This window comes from Bos grunniens, chromosome 1 (assembly GCF_055505025.1).
Source record: "Bos grunniens cultivar Pamir isolate PY7600 chromosome 1, Bosgru_T2T1.0, whole genome shotgun sequence".
Classification (NCBI taxonomy): domain Eukaryota; kingdom Metazoa; phylum Chordata; class Mammalia; order Artiodactyla; family Bovidae; genus Bos; species Bos grunniens.
In genome coordinates this window covers 51,884,563-51,911,194 of record NC_141165.1, presented here as the reverse complement: position 1 = coordinate 51,911,194, position 26,632 = coordinate 51,884,563, and the positions used below count along the sequence as shown (strand labels likewise).

The following is a 26,632-nucleotide window of genomic DNA, read 5'->3' as shown; positions in this document are numbered from 1 at the left end:
GGGACTATGGGTGACTTTTGTTTTTCCTTCTTATATTTTTTGGGATTCTGGATAGAAGTTTTTCTAAAAGCTGTCATCTTTTAAGATAAACATTATATGAACATTATTTCTTTCTTTCTTATTCAGATTCATCTATAGATGACACAAATTTCTCTCACCTACAACCAAATTATCATAAATTTCAAATGATTAATATACAACTAAAAATGCTACCAATTTTCTCCCTTGATATAAGGAAATATTACTTAATATTACTAAAAATTTTATTGTGCATCTATGTTGTACTTCTATGGACTTCCCTGGTGGCTCAGCCAATAAGGAGTCTGCCTGCAATGCAGGTGACCTGGGTTCAATCCCTGGATTGAGAAGATCTTCTGGAGAAGGAAATGGCAACCCATTCCAGTATTCTTGCCTGGAAAATCCCATGGATGGAAGAACCCGGCAGCCTAGAGTCCATGGGGTCACAAAGAGTTGAACATGACAGAGACTTCACTCACATGTTGTACTAGACATGTTCATTTTTAATCATCACAGAAATTCCTTGAAGCAGTATCATTCTCACTTTACAAGTAAGAAAACTATAGCCCAGTTAAATATGTTCCCTAGACTTATACAACTCATAGTTTGTGATTTTAATCCTTGTCTAGAGAAGGCAATGGCAACCCACTCCAGTGTTCTTGCCTGGAAAATCTCATGGATGGAGGAGCCTGGTAGGCTGCAGTCTGGGGGGTCGTGAAGAGTCAGACACGACTGAGCGACTTTACTTTCACTTTTCACTTTCATGCATTGGAGAAGGAAATGTTAACTCACTCCAGTGTTCTTGCCTGGAGAATCCCAGAGACGGCAGAGCCTGGTGGGCTGCTGTCCATGGAGTCGCACAGAGTCGAACACTACTGAAGCGACTTAGCAGCAACATCAGAGGACTCGAGTTCTCTTAACTATACATCACTACAAGGAAGAGAGCTGGAAATTTATAGGGATTTAAAATGAACAGAAAAATCTACTCTGCCATGAATGCTTTTACCATCTAGTTTTAAAGAAGATACAAGAACACTACATGATTTAAAATAATTATAATATTGCTAATACCCATTTGTCATACACTGTGCTAAACACTTTACATGAATCATGTCCTTTATTCCCACAAATGCCATCTGACAAGTTTCTACATAAATGTCACTTTCTCTGAGAAGTAGTCTTCAGCCCCATGATCTACGCTAGGCCCCCAAGTTGTAGGTTCACCATAAACCATCCTCTTCTTTCATCATATTCCTTCCAGTTTTAGATTTTCTATTTACTGGGTAAAAGGCTTCATGAGGGAAACAAAAGTGACTCTTCTTTGCCCCCACTCTTCCTGCAAGGTATTGGTCATATTTTAAAACAGTGGACAGAGGAAAAAATGGAAACTACTTACCTTTCCTGAGTCACTCAAAACAACAGTAAAATATCTACTCAAGCCACAGTAAATTTTTTGTTGTTCTACCAGTTTTTGCTTTTAAATTTTTGCAAAGTTGTATTGGTTTATGCCATACAAGAATACATATCAGTCATAAATATACATATATCCCCTCTGTCTTGATCCTCCCTCCCTCCCCCCAGTCCCACTCCTCTAGGTCATCACAGAGCACCAGACTGGGTTCCCTGTGTTATATAGCAGCTTCTCAGCAACTATCCATTTTACACACGATAGTGTATATATGTTGATGCTGCCTTCTCCATTCGTTCCACTCACTCCCTTCCACACTGTGGACTTGTGGACATAGTATACTCTTTCACTCAGTATCTCACTGGCGCTGTAGCTATCACCAATATCTTTCTCTGCTAACTGTCTAAAACTCCCTCTCAACTCCAAATTTTGCTTCATATTCTTCATTCTTCACCCTCTCTTATCTTCTACATCTCTTAAATTTCAAATCTGGCCTTCTTTCAATTCAGAGGCTCTATTGATTATTCTACAGCTTCCCAAGTGGCTCAGTGGTAAAGAATCCACCTGCCAATAAGAAGACCAGGTTTGATCCCTGAGTGGGAAAGATCCCCTGGAGAAGTAAACAGCAACCCACTCCAGTATTTTTGCCTGGTAAATCCCACAGACAGGAGAGTCCAGTGGGCTAGAGTCCATGAGGTTGCAAAGAGTCAGACATGAATGAACACACACACATTGATTATTCTAATTCTACTCAACAAAGGCTCAAAGACTGGAGTGAAAAACAGAATGAACAGAGAGGAAAGGGGGAGAAATGTCTGAGATGTGTCCTGGTACCCAAGAGAACTCAGAGTCACGGGGCAACCTGAGTGGGAAAAGTACTAGGTCTTCCCCATGCCCTCAATTTCATTTCTGCTTCTTCACTGAAAATGAAATATTTTATTTCTGGTAATGGATATTAACTATTCCTCAAATGTCAAGAGCTTAGCAAAGAAGTTTTGTAAATCAGTGTAACAAATCAGCTCAAAACAACAAAACCTCTTAAGGCAAAAATAGATCCCAAAACATTAAGACCAGATTGGATACACTCTGAAGATATTATCTTAAGAAAGAATGTGAAAGTTGAAAAAAGTGTAAAATGTCTATTTTGGAAGCAATTTTTAAGAGGCATGTTTTTCATTGACCATCCAGATGCTATTTCAAGAACTCTCTAGAAGGCCTAAAAGATGCGTGCTTATGTGTGTATAGGCATATGTGTCCACTGTGAAGATCACCAAAACTATGACAATCAAAACCTGATACCATTAAATATCCTGATTATGAGTTACACTTGTGCTAAGTCACTTCAGTTATGTCCGACTCTTTGGACTATAGCCTGCCAGGCTCCTCCATCCATGGGATTCTCCAGGCAAGAATACTGGAGTGGGTTGCCATTTTCTTCTCCAGATCTTCCTGATGGAGAGATGGAATCTGTGTCTCCCTTACTGGCATGCAGGTTCTTTACCATTGGTGCCACCTGGGAAGTTATCCTTAATTGTACACTTACATCTGTATGTCTCCAGTTAAAGTAGGCAGGCCACCACAGAGATTCTTATGGGGAATTTGGAGAGTAGATTTGGAACAGCATTTTGCTACTTATACATATTACTCATCTTCTGACTCATGGTGCTGGCATGAGACTGCAGCCAGGCCTGCAACTCCCCCAACTTCCCCTGCATCTCATTCAGTGTAACTAACTCCTGGGCCAGGTATGTATGTTTCACAACAAGACAACAAGCTCCTGAATTTCTGCAGGACATTCATTTCACCAAAGTCAAAAGTCACAAGAAGTGACACTTCAATCAGTCCTCACTGACTCTAGCTTGTATATCCCAACTTGCTCTTATTCTCTCCCAGTTTGTATCTATCTGCCCTTCACAACTGCTCTGGGGACTTTAAGCTCCAAAATCAGATCAGTTGAGAAGACAATGAGCAGTGCAGAGACTCAGTAAATTCCAGAATTTCAAAATATCTAAGTCTTATGTGTCTGTGTGTCTGCTTCTCTCTCTTAACCCTGACTGATATATACTGTCTGAATCAATGAACATAAGTAATCCCACTTAATCATTTAGCCAAGAGTGATTTAGCACACACTCTGTGCCAAGTACTATTTTAACCACTGGACACACACTGATGCAAGTAACAAGAGAGACATTCCTCCCCTCATGTTGTCTGCATACGAACTAGGAAGATGGAAATAAATGAGCGTGTAAATAAGCAAGCATAAAATTCAGATGATGTATTAGTTTACTATTGCTGTTCCAACAAACTTGGTTGCTGCAAACAATTCAAACTTATTGTCTTACATTTCTGGAATTCAGAAGTCCAAAATGAATCTTGGCTAAAATTAAGACAGATTTCTCCCCAAGAATCTATGACAGAATGCCTTTTCTAGCTTCAGAAGACCACCTGCATTCCTTGGTCTGTGCCCCTTTCTCCATATGCAAAATGCATCACTCCCTCCCACTTTTGCTTCCATAGTCACCTCTCCTTTTTCTGACTGACCCTCCTGCCTCCCACTTATGAGGACCCTTGAGATTACATTGAACCCGCTCAGATAATCCGAGATAATGTTCCGATGTCAAAATTCCTTTTCCCATTTAAAGGAACATTCACAAGTTCCTGGCCATTATTCAGTCACTCAGATAATCTGTGTTCATAGAAAATCAACAAAATAAGGAAATGAAATGTTACCTTATATAGAGTAGCCAAAGATATCCTCTCAGAGAATTTCTTTTCAGCAGAAACCTGAAAGATAAGGAGAAAAGTATTTCAATCTAGTCAGGAAGTATTAAGAAGTATTAAGACTGTAAGGGAGAAAAAGCTGGATGTGTTCCTGGAAAAGAAAAACCACTTTTCACAAATTGAGCAAGAGGTGGTAGGACCAGGCCTCAGAGATCTGAGGCCAGATCTTCTAAGGCCTTGTGCTAAGCAGCTTGGGTTTTATATGCCAGTCACTGTGACAAGATTTTATTACTGCAGCTTTCTATAGGAGAAACTTTATCTAAGATGGAGATGCAGCAGACTCTAAAGTGAGTGAACAAAACCAACATGTAGGCATCATCTCATGCCATTGGATCTTAAAGACCTGTATGCATCATGGGCCACAAAAATAGTAAAAGTATCTGTACTGCACATCAATTTCCCAACTTATGGGCTAGCAAGCTGAATCTCTGCAAGTAGCACTGAACAAACAGAAGGAGCCTAGGAAAAGACCTTGACTGAACTTCTCTATATTTCAACCAGGCTGTTTACTGAAAAACTAATGAACATTTTTCCTCCAAAAACAATTTGAAAATTGATTTTTGTTTAATAAGTACAGGTACTTTGGGGAAGGGTCTTTCCTGCTGGCACAGTGGTAAAGAACCGCCTGCCAATACAGGAGATGCAGGTTGGATCCCTGGGTCGGGAAGATCCCCTGGAGAAGGAAATGGCAACCCATTCTAGTATTCTTGCCTGGGAAACCCCATCAACAGAGGAGCCTGTTGGGCTACAGTCCATGGGGTTTCAAGAAGAGTCAGACATGACTTAGCAACTAAACAACAACAACTTTAGGGAAGAAGTCATGCCTTTAACAATGTTAGGTCTTCTTTTCATGCTTTTCTATTCTACATTGTTCTAGTGGAGTGGTGAAGAACTGGTTCTATCTCAAGTCAGCTGATGAGCGAACAGGAGGTAGGGAGATAAATGTATGAAATATGCATGTCACTTAACTTTGAGGAGTTTTGCTAAGAAAAAAAAGAGAAATCAGATGGTAACTGGAGGAAAATGAGATATTAGTAGGGTTTTTGTTAAGATGGGAGATACGTTAGTATGCTCAATGATGACAGAATGATGAAGGGAAATTTGTTGATGGAGGCAAAAGCAGGAAAACTGCAGGGGTTAAGCAGTTAAAAAGTCAGTGAGAAGGAACAGGATTCATGCATAAGTGAAGGCTTTGGCCTTGGATCAAAGTAAGGACAGTTCAAACTGAAAGTCATATTTCTCATTAACTAAAGGATTGACATTCTGCTTTTGTAACAGTCTCTTGAGTTTTGTTAGCAGAAAACAGCATCCTGAACCTGAGTACTTCACGACACTGACAAGACTGCACTTCTAAGTCTTTAAGACTATCAGTATCCTACTTAACTGCAGCAACTCCACTGAGGGAAAGACCACCTTGTGGGGACCTGTCTGGGAGTCCAGCCAACAGCCCCTTGATGACATGACTTCCCTCTAAGTGAGTTCATTTTATCCTCTGTAGATTTCAGTTCACACAGACATATTTTTTAAAATAAGTGTAACTTTAGCAAATAGCCATACATCACTTTTAATTGATATACTGAACCATCTAGCATGAAGGCAGCTGCTTTCTACACTCATACGTGTTGGGTGGGAATTCTCTACGTATAGGGATTAGCCAATTAAAACCAAACGGTAGAGAATATGACCAGAAAATCGCTTCCAGGGTTCCATGCAAGAACATAGAGAGATAGTTTGCGACCAGGTAAGTTGTTGGAGTCAATATACAAATATTTTATTTGGTATTCTATTTATTACTGATTTCTGTGCTTAATTGGTAGCTGACTTATACATTTTTCAAGAAGGAGTGAATCGTCTATGCCAGAATGCATTAAGACACTGCAAATCAAGGTTCTGTTTTAGTGGGAAACTGGGGGGAAAAAAACTGAAAGGTATTGATGCTGTTATGCAAATAAGAAAAGCCCAAGAAGAGAGAGTTCTATCATTTCCGTGATAGATAGAAATGGGCTTAGGGTTGACAGGCAATCTAAAAATTACTATTACCTCTCATTATATTCTTCCAAGCATTTCCATTTGTGCAGAATGGGAATTTAAACATCTTGATCAAGCAATAGGAGTCTGCCTCATCTCCTGACACTGATGACCATCCAGCAGGGCAATATTGTTGCTCTAACTGGCATCCTCATATGGTTATGACACTGCATGAGGCATTACTCAAGAAGTGACTTGTGATTGGAAACAGCCAGCAGAAATTTAAAAGCAAGTATCATTTTGCCACTCATGAAATGATCAAAGGTTTCATAGAGCTTTATGCCTATGAGGGCCAGTATATAAGATTCACTCTAATCTCAAGATGTAAATTTCAATATCTTCAACTGTCTTAGATTCTTAGAGTTGTAGGACTTTAAATCTGGTTGGTTTCAAAACGTTCAAATAAAGAAATGGAAGCCACCCATTGTAATACAACACTCATCATGGGGCAAAGGCTGCCTACAGAAGTCAGTAGCCATGAGTCATACACCATTACTTTCTCCAGCTCGTAATTTTAGAGCAAAAATATGATAGGTGTTTCTTTGATTTTTTACAAACTCAAATTCCTACAGTTTATCAGGTAAATTTGGGACGGTCTACTTAAAATACTTGAGGTCTTCTGGCAATAAAGTTATACCAATCACAAAGTAAATCTGGGAACAGTAAGGTGACGACAGTATTCTCAGCTTCTCTACACTTCAGTTTTCTCACCCGTAAAATATGGAAAGAAATGTCTACCTTCTAGACTGATTGAAAAGATTAATTGGATTATGATTATAAAAATTGGGGTTCAGAATCTGGTACACAGTGTTCCTCAAAAAACAGTGACTGTCATTGTAACCATTGTTCTCTTTGTGCAAAAAGCAAGAAGACATGTTTTATCATAGACTCAAAAGCCTGAAAGGAACTTTTAAAAGGCATCTATTCATCTTTCTTGTTCTGTGTACCAGGGTTAAATCCCACTTATCTACCCTGACTTCTCTCTCAAATGACTCTAAGAAGATAACAATACTTCTTAGTGGATTATTATGACTATGTAAATAACATTAATTGTTTGGTTTATATACAGTTGTTTTTCTCAAGAGATTTCTGCAATTCTAAAGCAAAGCAGCTGACAGCATCTAGGGACAGTATCTTAACTAACAATTATTGTGCAAAAATCTTTCTTCTGACTAGGCAGGGGGAGAGAGGTTGTTAGGAGGCAGGGAGAGATGTAGAAGAGATGTCCAGAGAGCAAGGGGCTTTTGTTAGCTTAAAGGGTCTCTTCTTTGTAGAAGAAAGCTCTCCAATTAGAAAACTGTCGCAGGAGCATAAAAGCCATTTTCAGCACCTTGTAAGTCAGTCCCATTTTTTTTTTAGTTGGACAAGTGAAAGGAGAACGACATCTCTCCTGTTGCAACTGCCAATTATTTAAGAGGCAAAACTCAAGAAAGTAGCGAGTCTCAAGCATGAAATGATAAAGTAGCGACCAGAACTGAGCACAGCTAATGGCTGGCTTTATGGTTCTTTAATAAGATGGGGCTTGAAGAAGCCAGGAGAAAATAAACTCCAACTTTACTTCATTAGGACTAGATGCCTTAATATGTGTACAACAGTTCTATTTAAAATGAGTTGTCTGGGATGCAAAAGTCACTATATCTGATCTGTGTTAGGCATGGACAACCTAAGAAATGACAGGTGGCACTTTTTAAAGAAAAATGAAGAATCAAACTCAAAATACAGACAAGCACTCCTAAAAGGTTTTAAATACAGATTATAAATATAACTAACCAAAAGGTAAGATTCAAAATGAATCATATCCCTAGAACTATCCCTAATTAAACTGTAGTAAAGATTTGTCTACAGCTCCTATTAGATGTAGGCTATACATGTATACTTGAAATTTCATCCAAATAGGTATGTAATACACTGGCAACCCACAGTGTTCTTGCCTGGAGAATCCCAGGGACAGTGGAGCCTGGTGGGCTGCCATCTATGGGGTCACACAGAGTCAGACACGACTGAAATGACTTAGTAGCAGTAGCAGCAACACTTTTAGTAACTATGAAAGTTTCTTAGAAAGGATTTTAATCACTGACACAACAAATACTTATGAAATACCTACTGAACTAGGAACCAAGGTAACAGAGGAGGGGGAAAGTACATAATGCCAGACTTCAGGAACTTAAAATCCAGTGAGGAAAATGGATATTAACACAAGACATACAGCTTATGCCACCAAGAGCATGATGAAAGATACTAAGAAGGGATCTGATTTAGACTGGAAGAGCAATGGAATTTAAGCTCTAACCTGAAAGACTGGCTAACAGTTAAATAAAATACCAGACCACCTGACCTGCCTCCTGAGAAATCTGTATGCAGGTCAAGAAGCAACAGTTAGAACTGGAAATGGAACAACAGACTGGTTCTAAATCAGGAAACAAGTAAATCAATGCTGTATATTGTCACCCTGCTTATTTAACTTATATGCAGAGTACATCATAGGAAATTCTGGGCTGGATGAAGCACAACTAGGAATCAAGATTGCCGGGAGAAATATCAATAACCTCAGATATGCAGATGACACCACCCTTATGGCAGAAAGTGAAGAAGAACTAAAGAGCCTCTTGATCAAAGTGAAAGAGGAGAGTGAAAAAGCTGGCTTAAAGCTCAACATTCAGAAAACTAAGATCATGGCATCTGGTCCCATCACTTCACGGCAAATAGATGGGCAAACAATGGAAACAGTGTGAGACTTTATTTTCTTGGGCCCTAAAATCACTGCAGATGGTGACTGCAGCCATGAAGTTGAAAGGTGCTTGCTCCTTGGAAGAAAAGTTATGACCAACCTAGACAGCATATTAAAAAGCAGAGACATTACTTTGTCAACAAAGGTCCATCTAGTCAAGGCTATGGTTTTTGCAGTAGTCATGTATGGATGTGAGAGTTGGACTATAAAGAAAGCTGAGCACAGAAGAATTGATGCTTTTGAACTGTGGTGTTGGAGAAAACTCATGAGAGTCCCTTGAACTTCAAGGAGATCCAACCAGTCCATTCTAAAGGAGATCAGTCCTGAATATACATTGGAAGGACTGATGCTGAAGCTGAAACTCTAATATTTTGGCCATCTAATGTGAAGAACTTACTCATTTGAAAAGACCCTGATGCTGGGAAAGACTGAAGGCAGGAGGAGAAGGGGATGCCAGAGGATGAGATGGTTGGATGGCATCACCGATGCAATGGACATGAATTAGAGTAGGCTCTGGGAGTTGGTGATGGACAGGGAAGCCAGGTGTGCTGCAGTCCATGGGGTTGCAAAGAGTTGGACACTACTGAGCAACTGAACTGAATGAAGAGAAGGAGAGTAAACATTTTGAGGCAAGGGCACTGAGGCAGAAGAAAAGTTGGAATAGCTGAAGAGCCAAAAGAAGGCCAGTGAGGGTAATGTGATAGCATCAAGGAAAGAGAAGATACACAGACAGTGACAAAATCAGATTGGCCATGTTAAAAAAAAAAAAAAGTAATGTATCCAAAGTGCAGTGCCACTGAATGGTTTTAAGCAGAGAGTATGAAATCATTAGATTTACATTTCAGAAAAAATAACCTGGCATAGTTCTGCATAGAGCATAGAAGCATACAACGGCATGAGTAACTACAAGTTTAGTAGGGAGCTGCCGTGGTCTAAGTGAGGCATGGTAGTGTTTCAGGTAAGAGATGTGGAGAAAAATGGATTCATTCAAGGTCTATTCTGGAATAGGTAGCCATAGGTAATAGATTAGAATATTTCTCTGGCTTCTGGTTAAAATTACCAAATAGAATATGACTCCATTCACTGACATAAAAACACAACAAAGTTAGAGGAAAGTGAGGGGAAGAAGTACAGTTCATCAGGTACATCATTAGAGACTAAAAAGGAAATGAGAAAAGAGCAGTAGCACAGGAATATCAGCATCTCTGGGGTGAAATATAATTTTTTACATATATCCAATTTTATGATTGTATCCATTTATCTATACACATTTTGTTTGGGAATACAAGCCACAAATCTCAGCTCTTTTTGGATAAAAGGAGTATCATGTCCCCAGTAGAACAGGGACTCTGACATCCCAGGGACTGATGGTTATCACAAGGCGGGCATAAGAACGTCAATTCCAAAAAATGAACAACCTCAGAACCAGAAAATTTGTCAAACAGTTCTGAAGTTTAACAAAAATAGAGGCAACAGAGATTTGAATAGGATCTGGTATTAATAGAAAAGAAGAACCAGCCAAAGAAATAAGTTAATAAGAACTCAGTTGTCAAAGATGGAGCTTTGATCAAGTATATAAGCAGACACTGAGAACCGTTTGTGATTTTTATCTTGACAATGTGGTAACTGTGCACAGATTAGCATAAGATGAGCTTATATGGGACACACTGAAGAGATGCTTGCTAGGTCCCCAGAGCCCAGGTGGGACAACTGTGGTCTCCCACAGGGACCCTGTATGGAAGGGTTATCATTGCCCATCTCAGAGTGAGGAAACCCTGGAAACTGGTTTTGGCAACTATTGTGTTCATCAAGCATATACCAAATATGCCTGGTGCAGCCTGTATAGTTCTTATTACAGAGTATACATTCAATCAATCTCAACAAAACCTTTGTATAAACTTCAGAGTTAAATTCCTCCCAGTGTTGTTTTTTAAAGATATGTGGACTGAGCAGATACTACCTGATTCTTTCAAAATTTCAATGACAGAGGAGGAAAGTTTCTTTAAGCAGCAGCCTTTACAGAACACTGCCTTAACAACAGTTAACAGGCAATCTTATAGGACTACCTATTACAGTGGCACAAAAAGCAGCTAACTCATTAGAAACTATATTAGAGCTTTACAGTCTCTACCTTTTCTGACTTTTCATCTGAATCCCTCAGCTATGAAATCTCTTGTTTTGACCTTAGTGAAAATGGCTAACCTTTGTGAAATAACCTAGAAAGGTCTTTGTGTCTGTTCTGTACACATTGGTAAATTTCCCGCATCCTTTCTTCAGAAGTTCCAAGCCTCAAACTCATTAATCACGCTCATTATTCTTTTAGACTCTCTATACACCACCCCTCCTCTCTCTCTACAGTTAGGAGCCCATAATTAGACTCATTAGTAAAGGCTTGGCCAATGCCAAGTCTAACAAGATGACATTCTCATGAATTCTGCACATGTAAAAGCGAACTCATCAAAAAGTGAGGTGATGCCTGGAAAGGTCTTATGAACTCTCTGAATCCTGTCTGAAATAAATATGTAAGCTGAAACCGAAACAAAGATTTGCAAACAACTGAACTCCAAATCACATACCTGAGGTGCTAAGGCACCACTCACCACCTCACTCCTACCACCCACCCACCCTACCACCCCTTCCTTATTCCTGGCTATATAGATATAAAAATTCTGGGTTGGTAGGAGAGCCAATAATGCCAAAAGGTAGAGAGAAATAATGCCAAAAAGGACCAAGAGTTGGAACCTAATATGCAGAGGCCAAGGCTGAGCATATACAGTGTAAATAAGAAAGAATCTGCCAATGAAGAGATGAAAAACTAATCTGGCTAAGAGCACCTTGGAATTAGACTTCTGGGTCTGACTTCTGCATCAGCCACTTAACAGTTGTTTTACAATGGAGGCATTAGACTTTCAGCCTCATTTTCCTCATCTGTAAAGTGAGGCCCCTTATGGTACATAAATTATAGAGTTTAACAATCACATGAGTTAAGTATCTGTAACCGTTTCAGTTCAGTTCAGTCGCTCAGTCGTGTCTGACTCTTTGCGACACCATGATTCGCAGCACACCGGGCCTCCCTGTCCATCACCAACTCCCGGAGTTCACTCAGACTCACGTCCATCGAGTCAGTGATGCCATCCAGCCTTCTCATCCTCTGTCGTCCCCTTCTCCTCTTGCCCCCGATCCCTCCCAGCATCAGAGTCTTTTCCAATGAGTCAACTCTTCGCATGAGGTGGCCAAAGTACTGCAGTTTCAGCTTTAGCATCATTCCTTCCAAAGAAATCCCAGGGCTCATCTCCTTCAGAATGGACTGGTTGGATCTCCTTGCAGTCCAAGGGACTCTCAAGAATCTTCTCCAACACCACAGTTCAAAAGCATCAATTCTTCGGCTCTCAGCCTTCTTCACAGTCCAACTCTCACATCCATACATGACCACTGGAAAAACCATAGCCTTGACTAGACAGACCTTTGTTGGCAAAGTAATGTCTCTGCTTTCAATATGCTATCTAAGTTGGTCATAACTTTTCTTCCAAGGAGTGTCTTTTAATTTCATGGCTGCAGTCACCATCTGCAGTGATTTTGGAGCCCAGAAAAATAAAGTCTGACACTGTTTCCACTGTTTCCCTATATACTTCCCATGAAGTGATGGGGCCAGATGCCATGATCTTCGTTTTCTGAATGTTGAGCTTTAAGCCAGCTTTTTCACTCTCCACTTTCACTTTCATTAAGAGGCTTTTTAGTTCCTCTTCACTTTCTGCCATAAGCGTGGTGTCATCTGCGTATCTGAGGTTATTGATATTTCTCCCGGCAATCTTGATTCCAGCTTGTGTTTCTTCCAGTCCAGCATTTCTCATGATGTACTCTGCATAGAAGTTAAATAAACAGGGTGACAATATACAGCCTTGATGTACTACTCCTTTTCCTATTTGGAACCAGTCTGTTGTTCCATGTCCAGTTCTAACTGTTGCTTCCTGACCTGCAAACAGATTTCTCAAGAGGCAGATCAGGTGGTCTGGTATTCCCATCTCCTTCAGAATTTCCCACAGTTTGTTGTGATCCACACAGTCAAAGGCTTTGGCATAGTCAATAAAGCAGAAAGAGATGTTTTTCTGGAACTCTCTTGCTTTTTCTATGATCCAGCAGATGTTGGCAATTTCACCTCTCATTCCTCTGCCTTTTCTAAAACCAGCTTGAACATCTGGAAGTTCATGGTTCACGTATTGCTGAAGCCTGGCTTGGAGAATTTTGAGCATTACTTTACTAGCAAGTGAGATGAGTACGATTGTGCGGTAGTTTGAGCATTCTTTGGCATTGCCTTTCTTTGGGATTGGAATGAAAACTGACCTTTTCCAGTCCTGTGGCCACTGCTGAGTTTTCCAAATTTGCTGGCATATTGAGTGCAGCACTTTCACAGCATCATTTTTCAGGATTTGAAAGAGCTCAACTGGAATTCCATCACCTCCACTAGCTTTGTTCATAGTGATGCTTTCTAAGGCTCGCTTGACTTCACATTCCAGGATGTCTGGCTCTAGGTCAGTGATCACACCATCATGATTATCTTGGTTGTGAAGATCTTTTTTGTACAGTTCTTCTGTGTATTCTTGCCATCTCTTCTGAATATCTTCTGCTTCTGTTAAGTCCATACCATTTCTGTCCTTTATCGAGCCCATCTTTGCATGAAATGTTCCCTTGGTATGTCTAATTTTCCTGAAGAGATCTCTAGTCTTTCCCATTCTGTTGTTTTCCTCTATTTCTTTTCATTGATCGCTGAAGAAGGCTTTCTTATCTCTTCTTGCTATTCTTTGGAACTCTGCATTCAGATGCTTATATCTTTCCTTTTCTCCTTTGCTTTTTGATTCTCTTCTTTTCACAGCTAGTTGTAAGACCTCCCCAGACAGCCATTTTGCTTTTTTGCATTTCTTTTCCATGGGGATGGTCTTGATCCCTGTCTCCAGTACAATGTCACGAACCTCATTCCATAGTTCATCAGGCACTCTATCAGATCTAGTCCCTTAAATCTATTTCTCACTTCCACTGTATAATCATAAGGGATTTGATTTAGGTCATACCTGAATGGTCTAGTGGTTTTCCCTACTTTCTTCAATTTAAGTCTGAATTTGGCAATAAGGAGTTCATGATCTGAGCCACAGTCAGTTCCTGGTCTTGTTTTTGCTGACTGTATAGAGCTTCTCTATCTTTGGCTGCAAAGAATATAATCAATCTGACTTCGTTGTTGACCATCTGGTGATGTCCATGTGTAAAGTCTTCTCTTGTGTTGTTGGAAGAGGGTGTTTGTTATGACCAGTTCATTTTCTTGGCAAAACTCTATTAGTCTTTGCCCTGCTTCATTCCGTATTCCAAGGCCAAATTTGACTGTTACTCCAGGTGTTTCTTGATTTCCTATTTTTGCATTCCAGTCCCCTATAATGAAAAGGACATCTTTTTTGGGTGTTAGTTCTAAAAGGTCTTGTAGGTCTTCATAGAACTGTTCAGCTTCTTCAGCATCACTGGTTGGGGCATAGACTTGGATTACTGTGATATTGCATGGTTTGCCTTGGAAACGAACAGAGATCATTCTGTCGTTTTTGAGATTGCATCCAAGTACTGCATTTCAGACTCTTTTGTTGACCATGATGGCTACTCCATTTCTTCTGAGGGATTCCTGCCCGCAGTAGTAGATATAATGGTCATCTGAGTTAAATTCACCCATTCCAGTCCATTTTAGTTCGCTGATTCCTAGAATGTTGACATTCACTCTTGCCATCTCTTGTTTGACCACTTCCAATTTGCCTTGATTCATGGACCTGACATTCCAGGTTCCTATGCATTATTGCTCTTTATAGCATCGGACCTTGCTTCTATCACCAGTCACATCCACAGCTGGGTATTGTTTTTGCTTTGGCTCCAACCCTTCATTCTTTCTGGAGTTATTTCTCCACTGATCTTCTGTAGCATACTGGGCACCTACTGACCTGGGGAGTTTCTCTTTCAGTATCCTATCATTTTGCCTTTTCATACTGTTCATGGGGTTCTCAAGGCAAGAATGCTGAAGTGGTTTGCCATTCCCTTCTCCAGTGGACCACATTCTGTGAGATCTCTCCACCATGACCCGCCCATCTTGGGTTGCCCCATGGGCATGGCTTAGTTTCATTGAGTTAGACAAGGCTGTGGTCCTAGTGTGATTAGATTGACTAGTTTTCTTTGAGTTTGGTTTCAGTGTGTCTGCCCTCTGATGCCCTTTTGCAATACCTACCATCTTACTTGGAGTTCTCTTACCTTGGGCGTGGGGTATCTCTTCACAGCTGCTCCAGCAAAGCACAGCCACTGCTTCTCACCTTGGACGAGGGGTATCTCCTCACCACCACCCTTCCTGACCTTCAACGTGGGATAGCTCTTCTAGGCCCTCCTGTGCCCACACAGCCAGGGTTCCTGTAACTGTTTACTAGATCTGAAATAATCATGTTTTAATTTTATGTATAGGTACACGTTTTGAATAATTTAAGTATTTGTTAACTTGACTAAAATAAGCATTTAAAAGGGCACTTTAGGCCATCTTTGCTGTTGAGTCACTGGAAAATCCCAGGCATTGTCAATTCTCTAATAAACATGTAAAATTTTTTTTAATTGGAGAATTGCTTTACAATGTTGTGATTTCTGCTGTACAACAAAACGAATCAGCCATAATTACATATACAGCCTGCCTCTCTTGAGCCTCCCTCCCCGCTCCCTTCCTACCCCTCTAGCAGCTTCCCATTAGCTATCAATTTTACATATAGATAGTGTATACATGTCCAAGGTATCTAAATTTTTAACCAACATGGTAGCCATGCCACTGGCATCAAGGTTGCAGTTAATGTAAACCAATTCAATATACCAATTAGACAGCTGGGAGAAATATCTATGTATAACAGAAAACAAGAGATAAAATCCCTGATCCACATACTGTGACCTAGCATTCTTGTCAGCAAGAAACATAATTAAACTGTCCCTTCATGGCAGTCATTTAATTTCTAGCAGGAAATAAAAGCAAAATTGAATATCTGTAAGTATTTGAAACTTCAAGTTTTTGGCAGAACGTTTTATCTTGTGGAGAAACCATAAGCTCACCTAATATTTCCATATCATGAATACTATACATAAGATACCTCTCATTTAAGCTTATGATTATCCTTCCAATCAGTAGTACACACTAGAGCAGCTATTAATAAATTTTCTATTGTTGCTCTCAGCTGAATCTGTCAATGCTTACTTATAGGCCTTAACAATTAAAGTTTTATTTTCTTTTTTTACTTAAAAGTCATAGATGAGTGAAAAAGGTCAGACACAATCAAGTGTATAGTGTATGATTCCATAAAATTCTAGAAAATGCCAACTAATCAACAAAAATAAAAAGCAAGTCAGTGTTTGCCTAGGGCTGGGGCGGGGGTGAGGGGGGACAGGGCTTGAGGAGAGGACCACAAAGGGCCACAAGAAAATTGTAGGGTGATGGAAATTGTCTGTCTCTTTGTTGTGGCATAGTTTCATAGTATACAACTGTCAAAACCTACCAAATTGTACAATTTCAATGGATATTTTACAATAAATAAATTACATCTGGATAAAGTTGACCTGAATAATAAATGTCACAGAAAAATGTCTAGAATAACACACAGAATATAAATAAAACTGATCAAGACTTTAGACATGCTGCTAGCTAACAATCAAGTTCAGCTCTATTCTGTACTTCTCTAAAACACAGAAATATGATTTTTACCAGCACAAATTAAGTTAAAACTAGCATCTTACAAAGGCTTGTAGAGCCAGGATGTCATCTAAGACAAGATGAAAAGTCTGTGTTTTTATAAACCTGACACTATGGGGAATAAAAAAGGAAATCAAGTTGGAGGTGCCTGTCTCCTTACAGAAAATGAAATGGGCTATTGCATGCAGAGTTGTCAGGAATATTACAGTTACTGATGGTTCAACCTGAAAATTTTTATGGAATCAGATGTTAAAACTCTTCTCAAAACTATTAAATGGAACTAGCATAAAGGATACTCTGAGTATTTTCCTTGTACTTCATAAAACCCTCCACCCCACATCAAAATGTTAAAGTCCACATTATAATTAATTATGCCTGCAGACTGTTGGCACATGCAAGAAGGTCATAGGAAAGCCTTTATGTCTCACATAAAACAGCATCACAGGATTACAACACACTATCACACTCATTTCATTTTACCACAAGCCTGACAAAATAGTCAAATTCACTGAATTAAAACTCAATTATCTCCCTCCTTTAACCATTACAGCCTGCTTCACAAACTCGACGTTCAATTATGGCTATATTTCATTGTCCTCTTCTAGTCCATTACTCAATACACTAAATAGCCCTAAGTCTAGTGTCTTTCATGTGATGTTTCTCACTCCTCCTGAGTTATTCAAGGGACTAGAAAGAGATTAGAGCAGTCTAGAAGACGGTAGGAAGTGAGCAACAGAGAGGAGCACAGGATCCCCATCGTTCCACTGACACCTAGCATCACACCATAGGGCAACCTGCAACTATGTTTTCCTTGTCCAGTTCACTCTGTCAACATTGTTCCTTGGGGATGATCAACCCCTTTCAGGCTTAGGCTCTCTAGAGTTGACACCACTAGGCCCAGACATTCACCTCAAAGCTCAAGTCCATGCCACAGTGACAGAGTCTAAGGGGGCTTTCCACAATAGCCACCTTTTCTGCCAAAGCCTCATTCACTACAGCGCTTTTGTTTGAAATCCAAAGACATCACACTAGAATGGGCCGCAAGCTAATTTTACTATCAGCAGTTTTATTTCAGGAGCCTCACTGTCCTTTGCACCTGAGCCTTGTTCAGAGAAACTAGACCAGGCTTTACAGTTCTTCCTAGCTTCATCCACACTGGATTTGAACAATTTTTATGAATTTGAGCAAACTCCAGACAGTGGAGGACAGGGAAGCCTGGCATTCTGCAGTCCATGGAGTTGCAAAGCATTAGATATGACATAGTGATTAACCACCACCTAGCTTCATATCCTGGGAAGCAATTCCCTCCTTTCCATAAGGCACAGTGATCCTGCTGCAGGATAATCCATCTCCTCTATGAAGCTTCTGCATACCAGAAATTTCATGGGAAGAATAGCCTTGAAGGGCAAAAATATATTTTGCTAAACCCTAACCACTAGAAATCAACATTCTATATTCATTGGAAGGACTGATGCTGAAGCTCCAATACTTTGGCCACCTGATGTGAAGAACTGACTCATTGGAAAGGACCCTGATGCTGGGAAAGATTGAAGGCAGGAGGAGAAGGGAACAACAGAGGATTAGATGGTTGGGGATGGCATCACCGACTCAATCGACCTCAGTTTGAGCAAATTCCAGGAGATGGTGAAGGGCAAGGAAGGCTGGTGTGCTGCAGTCCATGGGGTTGCAAAGAGCTGGACACAACTTAGTAGCTGAAAAACCACCACCACTAGAAAATGTGTATCCCCACAAAAAAATGCTGCTGGTGCCCTACTTATACCCCCTGGCTATTACCATTTCTGGGAAAACCCTCCTTCCACCCAAGTGCAAACACTTTGCCTGAGGGCTTTTTCCGGACACTTGTATACTCTGCCCAACACTGAACAGACCAGAAATACTGATGAGTTACCCACAAATGAGGTACTCAAAGGAATGTTCTATACTGTTTCCAGACCCCCTGCAGACTGGGGCTCCACTTGCCAACCATGATCAATTGCTTGATCAATCACTTTCAATGACTTGCTTTCTTTACCAAAGTTCTCTGAGATCATCTCCCAGCAAACGACTTGCACCCAAATCCTTCTTTCAGAGCTTACTTCTAGAAGAACACAAACTAAGATGCCCAGTTCCTAGTTCAGTGTAATCAAGAGGACCCAGGCTGGAGAGCAGTCAAGAACAATGTCAGACATACAATCTCAGAACACTTCAGAAGAGCACAAAAACCAAGCAGGGAAGGTACAGGGAAGCAAAACTTGGCAGGTGGTCAACAATCTCTGCTCATAATTGAAGGAGTTAAGAAAAGGCAGAACACAGAGGTAGCACTGGGGAAAGAATTCATATATAGATGATATGGGCTGTTAGCACTATCTCTGACTATCAAGCAGAGGGAAGCCCCGGGGAAGAATGCACAGGATCCTTAACCCTGAATGTGTGCTTTTCAGAGCATTAGTAATGAGACACCTCCACAGCAGGAGGAAGAACTCAGACATGGAGACTGGAATTGCTCCTCTATATTACCAAAGTGTGCTCACTCACAGGGTCCCAGGAGACCTTTGACAGTAAATCTTGTCTTTCCAGTAAGAATACACATTTAAACAGATTCTTTGTACTGAGTATTCAGCAAAATTAAACCAGACATATAGGGCTACCCGTGTGCATCAACAAATAAATCTCAAATAACAGCAACTGTACTGCTTTATCATTTAAAGATGATTACATACACTGTTTAAGCATCACAGCCATTTTGCATGGTCAATAGGAAAAGGTGTCTTTTCCATTCTCAGTATTGTATACACAGTATCTATGAGTTTATACATGGTTGCATTGAATTACTATGGACAAATGGAGTCACTCAACCACTGGAATATCAATGAAGTCTGGTAGTCAATTCTAGCCTAAATTATAAATGTTAATATTCCCTCAACTGACTCTCCACAATCCCAATTTCTCGATTCAAATCTCCAGCTCAGAATAAAAGGTAATATAAAAGTAACCATATTTTCGGAATTTTAAAACAGAGCAAGTTTTTCCCTTTTCACTCCTTCTGCTTTCTCTTGAAAGATGGAGCTTATTTTGTCGAACAAACACACAAGTTTTTCTTTAGAAAAATTCTGTTGAATTTGTTTTTCTATTCCAGGATATTTCAATCACTAAGTATGTTTTATGTGACCAGTGCACTGGTAAATATAAAAGTCTGGTCTTGACAATTTCATAGTTTGGAAAAACTGACACATCTGAAAACTAAAAGGAAGGTTGGATCTGCTGTTTAAATGATATGTAAACAATTGTTTTATATTCTTATAGGTAATTCTAAGCAACAACTATTATCATAAATTTACATCACTATTTTAAGCTTCTAACCTTGATTCTAGAAAATTACACTTCAGTATCTGATGATTATTCAGTATAGGAAAAGAACTGAGTTATTTTCTTCATCTGGGGTGGGGTTGGGAGAACAAGAAGATATGAAAAATGAATATACATAGTATTTGACTTGGAGAAAAAAATTGAACCAGACAAAATTGAGCAATTTTTTCAAGTTCTTTAACCTTCCTGATGCAATTATCTAGATAAAATTAAGGTAATAATAACATCCACAGGTTTTTAATGAGAGTTTAAAAAATGATTCTTAAATGTTTAGCATTGAGCCTGAAACAGTATGTGTCTTAGTATTTAGTAAAGAATGTTTTTTTAAAATAAAACAATTAAGACATAAATATGAAGTAGAAAATGAAATTCTACAGGATTCACCAAAAAAAAAAAAAAATTTTATCCTCCCTCACTCTACCTTTAAACTCTGTATCTGGACTCATACTTTACTGTTCTTTTTGGTAAGGTCTTGGCCTATCTCTAAATTTTCCAGTCAATCTTAGATCAGTTCTTAAGTCCTCTGGTTACATTTAGTTACAAAATGCTGCTCCCATATCAGTACTAAAAAATGTATTAGTCCTGTGTAATGGTCAAAATTCCAACCTTCACTTACAGTTAACCTCTTCTGCAATTTGGGCCAGCTTCAGCAGAAGTCTGCCAGGGCAAACTGCTCTCCCTGGAGCTTACCCTCCTCCCCTCATCCAGAGATTTCTAGCCATGGTTTCTGAGCCTGTCTTTTGCCCAGGAAGTCAGAATGAGGTCATTCAGTTGGGCCTAATCCAAGAGGACAGGTGTCCTTGTAATAAAAGGACAAATTTAGACCTAGACACACACACACACGCACACACACACACACACAGCACCATGTAAAGATGAAAGGAGAGAAGGAATGATGCTTCCACAAGCCAGTGAACACCAGACTGCCAAAGTACCAGAAACTGGAGAAGGTGCCCCAAACAGATTTCCCCCCTCATTGTCCTCAGAATGAAGCAACCCTGCCAGTACCTTCATCTCAGGCTTGCAGGCTCTGAAGCTATGAGACAAAAGGTTTCCATTGTTTTAAGCCATTTGGTTTGTGATACTTTGTGATGGTAACCCCAGCAAACTATATATTTTGCTATATATGTGTATACACACTAGTTTGCATAGTTATATGTATTATAGATTTTATAGATTATGTACATAAAATGAAACAAACTGCTTTCGATTATTTATTTATTTTTTTACATAGCCTATGTAGAAATTATTACCACAATTTTTCAAATTGTCTCATTCAATACTTTTAATTGTAAAGAAAGAATAAACAATTCAGGAGGAATTTATTTTCTCATTCATCACTTTTTAAGTCAAAGTTTTCACTTCAATTTCAAGATAAGTTATAATTTAAAATGGGAGTATCAGATATTAAAATTTGATTGCCATCTTGATGCAATACCATCAAATGCTTCTAACCCTATGTTTAAGAAGCAATTCTTGAAGTTAGAGATTTAAATTTTCCCTGGGCATCTAGAGTTACCTGGTCCATATTAAGAGAAACAGAACTGAGAGTAATGAAATTAGCAATTCCTTATTTTATTTCTAAGAGCAAAAGAGTTGAAATAATTTTTTTCACTTTTATTCAAGCATTCCCTGCTAAGAGAGTGAACATTTCTAAATATGAGGAAGTGAGCCAAGTGAGGTTTAATAGGGTTCTGGATAGCCCAGGTGCATCTTGCTTCTTACCAAACCCTAATCTCAGATTAGGCATTCTAGAAGATGCCTTATTGAAAGACAGTTGTACTTAACTTCTCTGAAGTAACATCAGCCATTTATTTCTCCTCACTTTAGCATACGTTATTTTCCCAAGACAAAGAATTAACTTCTTACTCATTTAGACATCCACTCTAATTGTTTTGAACTTTCTTGGCCAAATGGAGGAATCATTTTTTTTGGTCTTAAAATAAAACAGTAGCATTGCTTTTCCCACCCAAGAGAAAATTAATTCTGACCACAAAAGACTGCATTTCAGTTCAGGGCAATGTGTGAATTAATTAGTGTGAGAAGAAAAAAATCCTTTTTCTTATTCACATACCTTTCATCTTGGTTCTTCCAAACAATGACTGCTTTTGTTCAGTGCTTAAAAGAAGGGGGCACATTTTTCAGGCACCACTGGCACAGAGATGGCTAGGGAGCATTACTTCTCAGAGGAATTTCTATATTTGATTTAATAACTTTCTCAAAACATCTATTGTAATTTGAATTTTCATCCAACCAAAACTTAAATTACAATTAAAAACCTGTTTTGATAAAATCAATAGTGGAACTTAACAGAAGTCCTTCAGGCTCTCCTAAGACCAGCCCAGTCTCATTAAGGCCATCAATTCCTAGAGTTTATTTTTTCCATTTTCTTTTGTTTTGTTTTTAATACATATGGCCCGCAGAAACAAAAAAATTATGATTGGAGAGCAAGCATAAAGAAAGTAATAAAATGAAGCAAGAAAAATTGTGATGAATATTATCTAAAAGACCTCAGCAATTCTCAAGATAGCATGTAATTCTCAAACAATGTCTCAGAAACACAGAGCTCCCAAGAAGCTTTGGTCTTCTGGAAGCTCCTGACAAGGTTCAAATTTTGTCAAACTAATTATTTCTGTGCGAAGTTATTTCAGACTACCTTAAAAAAACAACTTTGGGGTATGGTACATGAGTGGAGATTCATCTTGTATTACCTTGAAGACTCCAAGAAGACTCTAAACCAGGGACTTGGAGGTTCCTGCTTTACCCAAAACTCACTTGTCCTCACCCTTGGAGAACGTGAGTTTCAGGTGCTCCCCAGGCTATTTATAGGGATCCCACCAGGGTTCTACCAGTTTCAGCTGAGTCCGTGCATGACTCAATCATTACTTACATCAGTCACCCAAATTTCAGCTGCTCTTTCATGGAGCCACTGTAATTCTATAGAAAATAATGTTTCCTAAGTGAAGTTAAGAAACACTTGGCTGTTTATAACCTGTTATTTATAACTTGTGCTACCTACCACAGATAGTAGAATGGTTGCTCCTAATATTTGCAGCAATTAGAATCACCTGGGAAGCCTTTAAAACTCCCAGTGCTCAGCTTGCTGCTGCTGCTGCTAAGTCGCTTCAGTCGTGTCCGACTCTGTGGGACCCCATAGACGGCAGCCCACCAGGCTCCCCCGTCCCTGGGATTCTCCAGGCAAGAATACTGGAGTGGGTTGCCATTTCCTTCTCCAATGCGTGAAAGTGAAAAGTGAAAGTGAAGTCGCTCAGTCATATCCAACTCTTAGCGACCCCATGGACTGCAGCCTACCAGGCTCCTCCGTCCATGGGATTTTCCAGGCAAGAGTACTGGAGTGGGGTGCCATTGCCTTCTCCAGCTCAGCTTGTACCCCCTGCCAAATAAGCCAGCATGCCTAGGACAGGGAGACAAGACAGAACAAGACAAGTCAGGATTTTTTTTTTTTTTTTAATCTACTGGTGATTCCAATGGAGAGCAAACTCTAGAAACCAAGGAAGCAGAATGCTGAAGGAAATTAACAGCAGAAACAAAGACAAGGGTTAAGGAAGAACCCTTAGGCCCAAGTATTTGGATATGTTTCCTTTTGAAATGGTGCGTGAACACACATTAAGAATATGAAGCTGGCATGTATGCCCATTGAGAGCTAAATGCCCATTTATAATTCTACAGGAGTTGACCATAAATACACAGTGCTTGGGCACATTTAATAGTGTGTCAAAATGCTACAAGGGGTATAAAAGGGATTGATTGGTAAATCAATAAATGAATGACCTAGAATAAATGACCTTGCACACTTTAAGTATTTTGTTCAAAAAGTTGCAGCAGCCATTACGAACAACTAATATTGTTCACACCTCTTCAGTGCTTTCTTCAAAGAAAACATGGAGAATTAGAAAACAGCATGGCTGCTATCAATTAGACTGATTTCCAAATATAACAAGAGGTGATGCTAGGTTTCAGAAAATACTAGGAAGAAAACAGAAAGAGGAATTACATCCAGAAAAATCTTCTGGCCCTCTTTGGGTACTATCTCAGGAACTATCTTGCTTCTCTATAAGAAATGGCAGGAAACTCAGTGTACATGACCACCAGCTAAACTTAATAGATTAATCTGCCATGTGATTTGAGGGTGCAGCAGAAAGGCAAATCAGACAAATAATAAAGTCATAGAAAAATAATAAAGCTGAAATGGAAATCCCATGCAAGATCTCACACTGTAGGTTATCAATTTAATATTGCAAATTGGTATATAAAGTCTTCAGGATTAGTGATCTACTTAACAAATGTTGGCCTGCACTGAGATAACAAGCTCTGACTGTGCCCTCGTATTAGCATGCTCTGACACATTCACTTTGCTTCCCAGTCTCCCATCACACAGACAACAACGTTCTCATGCCAAGTCTGGAGGCCCCTCCACTTTGGGTGCCTTTTAGACTACATGAACAACCCTTCTTACCCTGGGAAATACTGCTAGGCCATGCAGGTATGACCTAAATCAAATACATTATGATTATACAGTGGAAGTGACAAAGAGATTCCAGGGATTAGATCTGAGAGAGTGCCTGAAGAACTATGGACACAGGTTCGTAACATTGTATAGGAGGCAATGACCAAAACCATCCCCAGGAAAAAGAAATGCAAAAAGGTTATCTGAGGAGGCCTTACAAACTGAGAAAAGAAGAGAAGCGATACACAAAAATAAACTCAAAATGGATTAAAGATCTAAACATAAGACCAGAAACTATAAAACTCCTAGAGGAGAACATAGGCAAAACACTCTCTGACATACATCACAGCAGGATCCTCTATGACCCACCTCCCAGAATATCAGAAATAAAAGCAAAAATAAACAAATGGGACCTAATTAACCTTAAAAGCTTCTGCACATCAAAGGAAACTATCAGCAAGGTGAAAAGACAGCCTTCAGAATGGGAGAAAATAATAGCAAATGAAGCAACTAACAAACAACTAATCTCAAAAATATACAAGCAACTCCTCCAGCTCAACTCCAGAAAAATAAATGACCCAATCAAAAAATGGGCCAAAGAACTAAATAGACATTTCTCCAAAGAAGACATACAGATGGCTAACAAACACATGAAAAGATGCTCAACATCACTCATTATCAGAGAAATGCAAATCAAGACCACTATGAGGTACCATTTCACACCAGTCAGAATGGCTGCGATCCAAAAGTCTACAAATAATAAATGTTGGAGAGGGTGTGGAGGAAAGGGAACCCTCTTACACTGTTGGTGGGAATGCAAACTAGTACAGCCACTATGGAGAACAGTGTGGAGATTCCTTAAAAAACTGGAAATAGAACTGCCTTATGATCCAGCAATCCTACTGCTGGGCATACACACTGAAGAAACCAGAAGGGAAAGAGACACGTGTACCCCAATGTTCATCGCAGCACTGTTTATAATAGCCAGGACATGGAAGCAACCTAGATGTCCATCAGCAGATGAATGGATAAGAAAGCTATGGTACATATACACAATGGAGTATTACTCAGCCATTAAAAAGAATACATTTGAATCAGTTCTAATGAGGTGGATGAAACTGGAGCCTATTATACAGAGTGAAGTAAGCCAGAAGGAAAAACACCAATACAGTATACTAACGCATATATATGGAATTTAGAAAGATGATAACAATAACCCTGTGTACGAGACAGCAAAAGTGACGCTGATGTATGGAACAGTCTTATGGACTCTGTGGGAGAGGGAGCGGGTGGGAAGATTTGGGAGAATGGCATAATGGCATTGAAACATGTAAAATATCATGTATGAAATGAGATGCCAGTCCAGGTTCAATGCACGATACTGGATGCTTGGGGCTAGTGCACTGGGACGACCCAGAGGGATGGTATGGGGAGGGAGGAGGGAGGAGGGTTCGGGATGGGGAGCACATGTATACCTGTGATGGATTCATTTTGATATTTGGCAAAACTAATACAATTATATAAAGTTTAAAAGTAAAATAAAATTTAAAAAAAAATTAAAAATTAAAAAAAAAAAAAGAAGAGAAGCGAAAGGTAAAGGAGAATAGGAAAGATATACTCATTTGAATGCAGAGTTCCAAAGAACAGCAAGGAGAGACAAGAAAGCCCTCCTATGTGAACAATGAAAGAAATAGAGGAAAACAATAAAATGGGAAAGACTAGAGATCTCTTTAAGAAAATTAGAGCTACCAAGGGAACATTTTGTGCAAAGATGGACAATAAAGAACAGAAGAGGTATGGACCTAACAGAAGCAGAAGATCTTAAGAAGGAGTGGCAAGAATACACAGAAGAACTGTACAAAATAGCTGTTAATGACTTGGATAACCACAATGGTGTGATCACTCAGTAGTATAGCCAGACATCCTGGAGTGCGAAGTCAAGTGGGCCTTAGGAAGCATCACTAAGAACAAAGCAAGTGGAGGTAATGTGATTTCAGCTGAGCTATTTCGAATCCTAAAAGATAATGCTGTTAAAGTGCTCTACTCAATAATGCCAGCAAATTGGAAAACTCAGCAGTGGCCACAGGACTGGAAAAG

At 39.5% G+C, this 26,632-nt stretch overlaps 1 long non-coding RNA gene across 3 annotated transcripts; it reads right to left on the bottom strand.

The window, feature by feature from the left end:
- Nucleotides 1-500: 500 nt before the first annotated feature.
- On the bottom strand, nucleotides 501-22,874 carry LOC147379445 (uncharacterized). Of its 3 annotated transcripts, XR_015133139.1 has the most exons (5): nucleotides 22,779-22,865; nucleotides 22,142-22,185; nucleotides 15,237-15,408; nucleotides 4,157-4,210; nucleotides 501-1,354 (listed from the first exon to the last, which is right to left on the bottom strand). It is a non-coding gene; the product is annotated as an uncharacterized LOC147379445 (long non-coding RNA). The 3 variants fall into 3 exon arrangements; XR_015133138.1 differs by lacking the exon at nucleotides 22,142-22,185 and having other exon boundaries at nucleotides 22,779-22,866; XR_015133135.1 differs by lacking the exons at nucleotides 15,237-15,408; nucleotides 22,142-22,185 and having other exon boundaries at nucleotides 22,779-22,874.
- Nucleotides 22,875-26,632: the final 3,758 nt, after the last annotated feature.